Here is a 13,799-nt window from a genome sequence, read left to right as displayed (position 1 = left end):
AGAGAAAACCGTCAGCTGAAAGGCAGACTGTCCAGGATGTAGATGGAGATGCAGGAGGAACGAGAGATGTGGAGAGCAGAAAAAGAGGAGATAATGAGGAGATCAGACGAGCTCATGGAAGAAACGTCCAGCAACAGGGCCACAATGGAGCAGAAGGTCCCCCTGATAAACCACCAGGACCTGGAGAGTGAAAACCACCAGCTAAAAGATAGACTGTCCAGGGTGGAGATGGAGATGCAGGAGGAAAGAGAGACATGGAGAGCAGAAAAAGAGGAGATGATGAGGACAACACAGGAGTTCATGCAGTTCATTTGCAGCTACATGGCCACAACGGAGCAGAAGGTGAGGGATCTGGAGAGAGAAAGGCACAATAGAGTAGAAAAGAGAGGAGATGAGAAAGGACTGGAAGAAAGGAAGAAGGAGCAGAAAAAGAAGGGTAAGGAGCTGAAAAAACAGATGAAGGAGGAGCAGAGGAGGGTGGGGAATTTGGAGCATGAAAGGGAGAAAGAAAGGAAAGCAGAGGAGAAAGAAAGGAAGAAAGAGCAGAAAAAGAAGGATAAGGAGCTCAAAAAGCAGATGAAGGAGGAGGAGAAGAAGGAGCTGCAGGAGGAATAGAACTCAGGAAGGAGGAGCTTCTGGAGAAGACTGTGGAGAAGGAAATAAAAAAGACCCTGAAAGAATGGATGTGAGTGAAGGAGTTAGTGAATGAGATTTCTCCCTGAAATGAGCTAATAAAAATGTATCTAGAGCCACTGAGTTGTGTTTGAGTGGTTTCTGTACTCAGAAGTACACATGTCACCATGTGTGCACTGTGTCTGGTTAATAATAGTATTAATAATTATTATAATAATAATCATCATCATCATCTTTATTTAGCACCTTTCACTACAATGCTAATAGCTGTCTAGCTACTGCTGTGATGGCAAGAATTAATATTTTATAAATAAAGTAGAAATTTTATATGTAATACAAATATGATAAATATTATTGACATACTGAGCCAGCTAACATTACTAAGCTAAAGTGGACAAATAAAACTGCTAACAGTTTAGCATCTGTAGCCTAGAATGATCTACCTTATCTAAACGTAAAGGAACTCAATGTTAATAAATATATGAATAAATTCACACTACATATAAAAGTTCATCTGTACAATGTGTTCTCTACACTAAACCGTTGGAAGGTCAAACTACAAAGCATTCATTGACCTAAACTGTTGTTGAGAGGTTAAACTTTGAAAGGTGTTCTCTTCACTAAACTGTGTATGTGTATTCAGACAGTAAGCCATTCTCTACCCTCAAGTGTTGTCGAGGTCAAACTGTACAATGTGTTTTCTACACTAAACCATTGGGAGCTTAAACTAAGCAATATATTCTTCACACTAAGCTGTTGTTGGAAGATCAAACTGCAATTTGTTCTCTACACTAAATTGGTGGGAGCTCAAACTACAGTGTGTTCGCTAATAAATGATGTGTATGTATTTATGAGATGCTGAAATGTTTTGTGGAAGTTATTTACTTCAATTGTAATCTCTATTGTATTGCAGTTATTTCTTCTGGCTCATTCTCTCTTGCATATTATGCCTACTTTAACAGTTTCTTTGTTACTGTACATGTTCATCTAGCAGGTGGTGAAAATGTTGGGTGATTAGTTTTTCCCACTGTGCTGTCTTTGGCATGTTGTTTCTTTGGAAGTGTCACTTCATGGCTGCACTTTCTGCAGCTGAACTTAAACAAAGGTTTTATTTATTTATTTATTTTTTTGTACATCCAGACTGATCAGGCTGAATGTGTTTGTGTGTAGATGTCAGTCGAGGTGAGTTTCTAATGTGTGGGTTTTTTTGGGGGATTTTCCTTCATTTAATTCGTCACTCAGTAAGTCAGTAAACGTTACCATGTTCTCATGTTACTGTAATTGGAGGCAAAAATTGTGAGCGAATTAAATGTAACATATGCTTTACACTGAAGTGTGCTGGCTGTTGATGAAGTGTTGGTTGGTGTGTATGTGAATTCAGCATTCTAGTTAACGTCATTTGACAGTCTTGCTATTGATTTGTATCAGGGCAGAAGCATTGAAAAAGGTATAATGTTGACTGCACTGCCATCAGAAATTGTCTACAGCTTGATGTTACCACATTGCGGTACATGGCATGTTGGGAACTTATTGTATTGTTGGGAACTTTTGTATACCAAGTTGTCCTACCCACTTTTTCCACAGGTTTACCCAAAGTTTTTTTCTGCCTACACTACTGGTATGCGTGGGGTTCATCATCTGTGCAATGTGTGCTCTACACTAAACTGTTGGAAGGTCAAACTACAAAGCATTCTTTACCCTAAACTTTGTTGTTGAGAGGTCAAACTTTGAAAGGTGTTCTCTAGACTAAACTGTGTATGTGTATTCAGACAACAAGCCATTCTCTACCCTCAAGTGTTGTTGAGGTCAAACTATGCGATGTGTTCTCTGCACTAAATTGTTGGGAGCTCAAACTGCAGAGTATTCTTTGAACTTAACGGTATGGACATTCAAGCTGTGCCATGCATTTGGTACAATAAACTGTGTTCGGCAGTCAATCTGTGCACTACGTTCTCTGCATGAAACTGTTGTAGACAGATCAAACTGTGCAACGTGTTTTCTGCACTAAACTTCTGGGAGATCAAATGTTCTTTACACTAAACTATGTTTAGAATTGTTCAGTGTGCTACTTCATTTGCATTCATCTCTGTACTGTTACTGGTGCATGATGTATATGTATTATGAGATGCTCAAATATTTTATGGGATTTGCTTCAATTGCAGGTTTTCTGTAGAACTGCAGTCATCTCTGCTGGTTCGTTCTCATCATAACAGTTTTCTTTGTTACTGCACTTATGGTGGCATGTTGTTCGTCCAGCAGGCGGTGGTCATAACTGTGTGATTAGTTTTTTTTTTCCCCACTGTGCTGTGTCTTTGGCTTGTTTCTTTGAAGATGTCTTTTTTTTATCACTTTATAGAAGTTATCCTTCACGGCTGCGCTTCATTGATTACTTTAGCTGCACTTTATTCAGCAATTTTCTGCATTTTCTGCAGCTGAATTTAAACGGACCTGTTTTTTTGTACATCCAGACTGAGCAGGCTGAGCGTGTCTCTGCCTCACTGACACGCTTCTTAGAGCATGCCAGTGAGGCAGAGTTTTCCTCTGGTTGGGTAAGTGGGATCTCCATGTGTTTTGTGCAGATGTCCGTCTAGGAGAGTCTTTCTTCATTAAGAAGCATCAACTTGATAGCCACAAAGTTTCTTCAGCATCTGCCTTTATTTGCCTAATTTTCAGATTGAGGATTCACTCCATGGTCCAGAAAAGTGAAACAGACCCAGTGAAACGGCATTATTGGCTAATGTTGTTGTTGAATCCAACCTAAATTTTTTTTCATCGGCATGGAATCTTTCTGAGCTAGGTTTCTTCTGGCCTGGGCTTGCTGACGTCTGTGCCTGGTTGGACTGAGCAGAGGATGTGCAAGTCAGTGTATAGAGAAGAAGTAATCCAGCATCGTAGGATCCCATATTTGCCTGTAACTACTGCTTTCTTTTAGATTAAGTTAATGTAATTTTTTTTTGTAGTTTTAACTCCTATGTTGTGTCTAGTTTAAGCCATGCAGCATAACAGGGTTTTTTTTCTTGGGAGGAAGGATTTTGTTTAATTTGTTTCATTATTTTGTAAGTCAGCAAATGTTGTCATGTTACTGTAGTTATGTTAAAAAAAGCAAATTTACCTTAATTGTAGTCATTGTATTATGTGTTGCTTAGACAGAAGAATCAGGACAAGGAAGAGCTGGACTCCAGAGCACTGTGTGTATTTTGTTTCCACTTGGATGGAAGCATCCTATGAGTACCCCGAAGAATCACCAAGTCGTGTGTTTGTTTTATTTTTTTTTTAACCCCCACCTCCCTCGTCTGTGTGCTGTTAAGGTGGCTCGTTGCGCTGGGTTGTCTATATGATGTTGGTGGGGCTCATTGCACCAGGTGGTCTGTGTAGTCTTGGGTGTTTTCTGTTGAGTCATTGTTTGACTGGGTGGTTGGTCCTCTTGCAGTCCTTCCTGTGTGTGGTTTTGTACTGTTTTGTGTGTGTGTGTGTGTGTTTTGTGTGTAACATCTGATTGACTAACAATACTCACTGTATCTTATTGATTAATCTGAATGTTGTGTTTTATTTATTTTCATAACTGTGGTGGTGTGTGGACCAGAGGATGTGCTCCCCTTTTAAATCTTGGATTCTCTCAATGTTTTTTCCTCTTGCTTTTTTTTGTTTGTCTGTTTTTTTCCACTGGTTTATGGAGCTGTTGAAAAACACATCATTTTTTCACAATACAAAGTGCAGAATTTTTTTTATCAAATATAATTGTGATTAATTATGGAAGTCTTTTCAATAAATTATTTAATTCTTCAGTTTCACACATTGTGATATTGAGGTCCTATAATTTTTCAGTTAGAGATTTTGTTTTCTGATTCAGATCTTTTTCTTACGGTTTCAAACTTTATTTTTCTGTTTTCAGTTTTTTCAGCTTGTTTTTGTTTCTCTTTCTCTCAAGACTTTTGACCTTGATCTGGTGTGGGGTCCTCAACATCATCTAGTCACCTTTGCACATCATAACAGCAATTTCTCATTCTTTTGAACATTTTGCAAATGCTTTTGCACGTGTAAAAGGCTGTGTGCAATCATCTGCTGTTTAGTCTTACCCCTATAGAGGTAATTACATTGCAAAACTTCAGAACTTGTAGGACCTGATCTGAGAACTTGTAGAATAAAACATGTACTTGAATTTATAAATGTCTGTTACACTTTGGTTAAAAGGGCAGCAAACCCAAAATTCATGAAGATTTTACACTCTTATCCGTCATATACCCTACTTGTCAAAGAACCTCCATCACAGAGCGTTGTTATTAGTTGTGTATTAGTTTTTCCATAACATACATAGAAAATCTGAATATAACCCCATTAATTTAGAGAAGTGCCAGTCTCAACAACCCAAATTAGACAACCCCTACTAAACCTGTCTGGATGACTAACTAGAAATATAGTCAAAGTTTTTTACATTTATATTTTGGTTAAACTTCCAATTAAACTATTCTGGTCTAAATTAATTGTCTAGTATATCATTTTTGTGCTGTCACAGATTTGAAGGCCACAATAATAAAATACTACTTGGCACAGAAGCCCTTTGAGCACCATAGTAAATGCTGTTTGTACCTCTGTGTAGAGAAATGGTGGCAGGAATTGAGGGTCGTTTCTCTGAGCGACCACAACATCAGAGGAGCCCACAATACTTTCTGACTGACTCTGACAGCGACCTCTACAGGTATGTTTATTTTCATGCAACTAACAATGAACTGTTCCTTTTTGTTAATGGTTTTATAATGGAAGTAACACATTCATGCTCAATGTTTGTAAATAGGACTGTTGGAAAGATTCTGGCTGTTAGAGTCCAGGCCACCTCGCACCAAACTGTTTTCTTTCAGCCCATGGACTTGGTTATCTTCTTTATAGTGTTCAGATAAACCTGACGGTTCTCTACAGTGATGAGGAATAATTAACCAGGTATGACCTCTTTTTGATGGAAATGCATAGCTAATGAAAAAAACATTCCTTATCAAATTATATTGTCTTGTGTTTGCAGGGGGGCAGCACAGTGGCACAGTGGGTAGCACTGTTGCCTCACAGCAAGAATGGCCTGGGTTCGATTCCCGACCAGGCGACCAGGGTCCTTTCTGTGTGGAGTTTGCATGTTCTCCCCGTGTCTGTGTGGGTTTCCTCACACAGTCCAAAGACATGCAGTCAGGCCAATTAGACATGCTAAATTGCCCCTAGGGGTGAGTGTGTGTTTGAATGTGTACGTCTGTCTGTCTGCCCTGCGATGGACTGGCGACCTGTCCAGGGTATATCCTGCCTTCCACTTGATGATAGCTGGGATAGGCTCCAGCGCCCCACCGCGACCCAGAAGGATAAGCGGTTTAGATGATGTGTGTGTGTGTGTGTGTGTTTGCAGGGAATATTCGACAGTGTCCTGGTTGAGTTGACTCTGCATTCAGTTGAAGGCCTATCTGATAATCTTAAACTAAATCTGCCTTCAAAACAAGGAGTTAACTGTTTGGTGTGCTACAACATGTATTTCCATTTGTATAGAAAATATAACACATGAATAAGGTTTTGTAGGATGTTTCTTTTCTACTGTTGTAGCGCCATCAGTGCTGAAATTCAGCCTCTATTGGAACAACCAAGAGAAGACCTGCAGCTGTATGACCTTTCACTACTCAGGCAGTACCCAGATATCTTCCAGCCCCTGTTTGCTCCTGGTTGAGATGCAAAAGTGAGCAAGAGTGACCATTTACTATGAACAAGAAACATTTACTTGCTATGAAATTTCTTAATCAAACTGTTATGATTAACATCTTGATTTTATCTCATCACAGGTCAATGCAGAGTCTGTCATGGCATCCATTTTTCCTCAACTGACTGACAAAGGGACCACCAGGCATCAGACTGAGCTGGAGACGATCAACTGTATTTAGGACATCCTTTATGAAGCTGAAGGTATGTACACCGATCAGGCATAACATTATCTTGTTTCTACGCTCATTGTCCATTTTATCAGCTCCACTTACTATATAGGTGCACTTTGTAGTTCTACAATTACAGACTGTAGTCCATCTGTTTCTCTGCATACTTTGTTAGCCCCCATTTTACCCTGTTCTTCAGTGGTCAGGACCCCCATGGACCCTCACAGAGCAGGTACTATTTGGGTGGTGGATCATTCTCAGCACTGCAGTAACACTGATGTGGTGGTGGTGTGTTAGTGTGTGTTGTGCTGGTGCGAGTGGATCAGACACAGTTTTTAAACACTGTGTCCACTCACTGTCCACTCTATTAGACAATCCTACCTTGTCGGTCCACCTTGTAGATGTAAAGTCAGAGATGATAGCTCATCTGCTGCTGCACAGTTTGTGTTGGTCATCCTCTAGTCCTTCATCAGTAGTCACAGGACGCTGCCCACAGGATGTTGTTGGCTGGATATTTTTGGGTGTCACCAGCAGTGACACTGAGGTGTTTAAAAACTCCAGCAGCACTGCTGATCCACTCAGACCAGTGCAACACACACTAACACACCACCACCACATCAGTGTCATTGCAGTGCTAAGAATAATCCACCACCCAAATAGTACCTGCTCTGTGAGGGTCCATGGGGCTCCTGACCACTGAAGAACAGGGTAAAAGGGGGCTAACAAAGTATGCAGAGAAACAGATGGACTACAGTCTCTAATTGCAGAGCTACAAAGTACTCCCATATTGGTGAACCTGATTAAATGGAAAATGAGTGAATACAAGGTAGCTGTAAATGATAAAGTGCCTGTGTGTGTGTGTGTGTGTGTGTGTGTGTGTGTGTGTGTATATAAAATAAAGCACAGTGGTGTACTGCACACTTGAGTTTCGTGTGCATGTTTATTGGTATATGTTAACTGTTTACCTTTATGTACTGACTATTCCATTTTGTTAGTGTTGTAGACATGTACTGTATATTTATGTAAGACAATTAAAGCAGTTGTTTCCAAATGATTCCTAGTGTTGTCATTGAAATTCATGCAAGCATACAGGTGAAAACAGGTGAGCTTTAAGAATGTGTTACTTTACAAGGCATGATACAGTGCATACTAGCTTAATAGTTGATGATGCATATTAAAACTGTGGCAAACTATTGATTGTTCAGCTGTGTTCACCTGTGCTTTACTGTGTTCATTGGGTATTGGGTCAGTTGGTTTTCTTTTTATTGTTGTCTGGATTCTGTTATGCTATTTCAGAATAAAAGTGAATGTTAGTCTACATCTGAGCAAATGCTATGCTTTTGGTTGAGGTACATGTAGTTATAGAGATTCAGATTTATGCAGAAACTGTATGGAAGTAAATTGAGTATATTTTGCTAGCTGGGAGTGTTAATAGCACAACGTATCTGGATGTGAGCCGAGCATTTAGGCCAGAATTGGGCCGAGATATAAACCAAAGTTTCAGCCAACGAGGTTTAAGCTCGGTATGCAGTATTTGGCCGGGATGTGGCCCAACTGATTTTTGCTATCTGGGAGAACGTTGAAAGGTAAGATGTTGAAACAAAGTCGTGATATCAACATTGATTCATCTTTCAAAATCGAAACATAATCCAACGTTGTTTCAACCATGATCTGTGACGTTGATTCAACCGTGAATAAACGTTGAAATGCCAGCTGGGACAGGGTGCGATAGGAGGCGACTTTTCGAAAACCCTATTCATTCTGCCCATAGAGAAATGGAGCTTAGACCCGGAGTTCCTAATATGGGCATAAGAACATGGCGCCAACTACAAAACGACGACACGACTACAGTGGTCTATAGGGGAAAAGAGAGTCGTAGTTCGCTCGTTGTAGCCTCATGTTCAAGTCACAGTTAGAATCAGTTTGCTTTTAAAGACATTCTTTTCACCACGTGGGCAATGCCCATAAGTATAACTTACCTTTTTACTTCATATCATTTATATATCTACGAGAATAAGCAATATGCTGTGTAACTTTGTGTTAAAAATAGCTTTTCTTTGCTTTTGTAATGGCGGCTAAATTTAGCGTGGTCCCAGTTACTGTCCATCATGTCAGTGAGATTCATATTCTGTAAGAATTTGCGCTTCATTGAGACATGTATGAGCTAAAAATGATTTAATTGTATTTTCACAATAAAGGAATAGCAGAAAAGCCTACATGCCTACATGTTATGACTCAATAGAGGCTGACTTTAAAAAAGTCAGCCTCTATTAAGTCATAACAGATTGGTGGGATACTTTAAATGGCCAATACTGGAAGCAGCCTCAACCTCTATGGGGCTGGGAACCCTTAGGCTCGACTGATCCTCGAAGTTAAGAGAGGCTGGTCCAGGTAAGTAAGTGGATGCTGCCTTGCCAGGAGTCCAAGCTTTTCAACCAAACCTTTGTTTTAAAACTAAGCTATAGGCACAGTGAAAAGAAGTTCATACTGTGGGACTAAGCAGAAGGCTTAAGACAGCAAACAGGAAGTCTGTATGTTCTTGGTTATATATTCTACTGAATTACTTTAGAAGGCCTGTACTGGGAATGTACTGGGAACCCTTAGGCTTGACTGACCTGTGAAGCTAAGCAGGGCACCTTGTCAAGGATGTGGGTGGAGTGAAGGAGCATTGGAGAGAGTCTCTAATAAAACTGACAGGAAGTTCATGTAAACACAGGCAAGATTTCTGTCCCCAAACTCAGTTTTTCCAAACAGGCTTTCTCAGACATGTGACTTCACATCAGTAATTTCTCTTTTAGTTCTACATTCCGTACGAGTTCTGGTTATTTATAATAATAAAAATGTAAACAATTGACTTTTGCATCTTTAATAATTGTTTTTTATTTCTAATTTTTCTGTCTACCATGGTACTCTTTTACTTTTTAATAAACAGACATGTTTAATGAACATTCTTAGCAGCACAGAACATTAAAGGATCAGTTATGATTAATAAATGTTATGTGCAGATCTACTTAGACGTCAGCTGCAGAAGCGAGAGACGAGGAAGAGGAAGAGGAAGAGGAAGAGGAAGAGTTACTTTTCTGATAAAGATCACTCCACCTCTGATAAAGAGGCCACAATGGAACCTCCACGTACTCATCCTCGAACTGACTTCACTATGATGTTTAGTTGATGTATAGTTTCATCTGAAGAGAGTCTTTTCTGCTCTGAAGAGATTCTGGACCTGCTGGAGATGAAGCCTGACATCTGACAAACACCTGCAGAGATGAGTTTTAATGTCTCAGAAGGTCCTGGATCATCCTCTGTTTAGCTGTTTAGTTCATTATTACTGTTTGTTATGCATTAAACATGCTTATATTTCCAATAAAACATTTGAGAGGTGATGGAGTTCAGCACTCTGGACAGCTTCAGGAAAGTGACCCTGTTGGAGTCCGAGATAAATCCATCATCTTTAAACACAGTGAACAGCTCTGATCAATAATCAATATATCAACACACATCATTATCCAGAGTTGATCTGGAGACTCTTTCACTTCAACAATGTTCCCCAAAAAATCAACAAATGCTGCTTTGAGGGACTTTTCAGGCAGAGTGATTCATTAAAACAATGTTGACATGTAAATATTCTTAATAGTAATGTGATTGTTAAAAATGTTAGTTTTAGAGTAACTATATCCAAAAACAGACCTTTACTCATATCTTTAAATATGGTTTAATTAATTTAATAAATACTTTAATATGCTGTTTATACAGATTTTAATCCTCTGATCCTCTCATCAGTATGAATATGACATTAGAGGAAATGTTTTTGATCAGTGTATGTAAATGAGAAACATGAGTTGATGTAAGGCAGTGATAAAGTATTTATTTACTTTGTTCTTCATTTATTCTCATAGTTTTGTCATAGTTCATCACTTTTATAATGATTTTTTACTTACCAATTAAATCAGTTAGTGACATCTGAATTTAAAGGTATTTATTTGCCCAAAAACAGTGATTATGGCTCCTTTGTGGCTCCACCTTAAAAAAGTCCTACAGTCAGTATGTTGGAGAAAAGCTAACGGTGCTCTACATCATAAAAAAAATGCATAGACACCACGCTGACTCAGTTACAGTGATGTGTCTGCACATCCATCATATTGGAACAGTTAATATTGCTCGTAAATAAATAAACATATATTAAGATATGATGGCTGCTTATGTTTAAATCAGACATAACTGGCTTATTACAGCTATTATATAAGCTAGTATACAACTATTTCAGTTATAACACCTTTTACCTCCTTCTTTATCTTTTTCATTCTACAGAGTCTACACTCTGAACAATGAAAAAAAAAAAGGAAAGTAAACAAACTGTCTGAAATAATGACGTATTGTGTATTAAATGATATACAGTTGTCAGTGTGTGGAAATGAATGCAGTGTCTTCCTCTTTTTGTCTGCATGTTGGTGAGTGGATTAAAAATGTCCACTGGTTAATGGCTGCACTGGAATATAAGATGAGATAAAGACTGCTCTGATAGAGTTTGTACTTCATGTAAATATAAATATAATGATTAGGGCTGGGAGAATAAAATCATACAACGCATCATCAAAATATTTTGGGGAGGATAATAATTCACTTTTTAATTGTTGATGTTTTCTAAACTCACTGCTAGACTAATAGGAAACACAAATGCATTATTTTTTTTATCCACAAGATGGAGCTGAGAAGTCTTTTTTTGCTTTATGGTGAGATCAAGGCCTCTATCAGGGATGGTTAGAGAGATCAGATTACATCAGATTCTTCATTGTCCTCCAAAATGAAATCTGTTTTCAGTCTGTGCCATTTGTACATTGTGTTGGGACAAACAGAGATCAGAGATTAGATATTACATACATTCATATAGACACTAATCAAGCGTAAGTACAGGCAGCCCCATCCATAAAGCACCAACATAAGGCCTCTGTATCAGCTACTTCCTGTAAAATCAAACACTGAGGAGCATTCATTTCAGCAAGTAAGTGTAGTGAATAACAGCTTCACTGTAACATAGATACATGTTCCCTTATCTACTTTAAAATTCTGCTTTATTTCAATTAAAATATTAAAGTGTGACTCATAACATGTAAATTTTATTAGACAAAACAGAGAAAGGTTTCTTTTCAAAGTGTAATTTCCAGCCACAACTTTTAATATTTAATATATTGCATATCAGGACTCTTTAAAAATCACAGTCAAGTCATAACACGACTCAAATGTCATGATAATTTCATACAGTGGAGCCTCCAGTAATTCTCACTGCTAGTAACTATTTAGATGTACATTTATAGACATGTTCTTAATTTACCATTTCTGTTCTGTCTGATTTCTATACAGATAATCTACTTCAATTGATCAGTTGTTTATCTCCCACTTTACTCTTTGTTCCACACTAAAGAATAACAAGAATAACACTGAAAAAGACAAGTACACAAACAGTAAACAAAAACAGTGTTATTTATTGCATAAAATCATAAACAGTTCAGTGTAAAAACTGATGACTATCATCAAAGATCATTAACAATTAATCAGCTTATGAACATCAGAAACACTCTTTTAATAAGGAGTAAATAAACACCTAAACTGGGAATCATTAATAATCATTTTTTTCCCGCATTTCTGCATTCAGGCTCAGGCTTTCCACGACTTCTGGACTAGTTGACAAATCATAGTATTTTAGACATCTAAGATTCTACTAATCACATTTATTTTGTTATGATTTCACTTCTGTGTCCAATCCCCAGATGAGCGAGCCAGCAGCAACAGTGGCAAGGGGAAACTCCCTCCAAGGGGAACCAAGACTCAAAAGGGGAACCCATCCTCCTCTGGTCGACACTGGATAGCAAAACAATAATTTAAGAACTACATGAATGATTAATGATTAGTAATTAATTATTTAGTAATAAAATTTTTATTCTTCAATAAAAACTCAAACAGCGTACATTTAAATAGTATAAATCAAACTAACAGGTGTTTTTAAACATTTCATTCAGTATTTCAACAATGTTGGGAATTATTTGTTATTAAAGTTATTAAATGACAAACATACTAAGATTATGTATTTAAAGTCATTCCAGTCTCGATATTTGATTACTGTTTTACAAATATGGAGAATTCATTTTTTAAATAATTCTCAGTTGTCTACAGCTTTCTCAATCATTTAGAGAGATTTACAGCTCTGTCCATTATTCTGGACACATCTAAAATTTCACACTATAAATTATCATAGAATCATATTTAAAAGCCATTTTTATAGCTACAAATCGTGTAAAGTTGCATAGCAGTATAAGCATTTACATATTAGAATACTTTTCTACAGTTATCTGCAACAAATTTAATTCTGATAAAGAGCAGCAAGGAGACTACAGATCTCCAGCGGAGACCTGCAAAAACCACAGGAAGAGTGATGAGACACTGCAAATGGTGATATCATCAAAATACACTTTACAAATATACAGATACAAATAAACATATTCACTTTCCTTACCTCATGATACAAAACTGCACAAAAACTTCCATTTTATTTGAATAGCCGCCAATAGATTATCTACAGATGTTCAAACTATTAACAAACTATCTGAAACTCATTAGATTCTCAGCAGCATTTGAGTTAGGATTAGATCCAAGTTTAGGGATGAATTTCAAAGATTTGTAGTTGAATTTAAGGATTTTTTTTAGTTAAATGCAAGGTAAGCATCTACAGTGGGCTATTAAAATAAACTGTTACAACTTACCAGGTTCCAGTTTATACTGTAACTCAATATTAATAACAACAATAAATATAGCTGCAAATGGCAATGAGTGGGTCCAAGTGCACAATAGCACAGTTAGGCCTAATTAGCAACCATGTGCAAAAGTTGTTAATAGAAAGGAATAAAACAAGGCAAGTCAGAGTTTATAAAAAGTCCACAAAAGATTGTCCATAGACTAGTTCGCAAGAATAAGTTTTTAACATTATGCAAATTACCTCAAGAACTAAGAGAGCGGATCTAAAAGTGACCCAGGGTGCACTTAGGTCCCAAGCAATCAGCATCAGCAGAAACAGTTTGTCTCTATGTCACTCTGATCAAAAGTTACAGGCAAAAATGTGTTCAAAAAATGGGTAAAAGTTTGTATGTGTGCTGTAGCCCCCCCATTGGCCAATTGGGGTCACTGTTGTTATACGAGGTTGGAGTCTCCTCATGAACATAACCTCCAAGTTTGGTGGATCTACAACTTACGGTTTGGGCTCTACAGAGAAATTGGTGATTA

This window comes from Colossoma macropomum, unplaced genomic scaffold (assembly GCF_904425465.1).
Source record: "Colossoma macropomum unplaced genomic scaffold, Colossoma_macropomum, whole genome shotgun sequence".
Classification (NCBI taxonomy): domain Eukaryota; kingdom Metazoa; phylum Chordata; class Actinopteri; order Characiformes; family Serrasalmidae; genus Colossoma; species Colossoma macropomum.
This window is presented reverse-complemented; position numbering follows the sequence as displayed.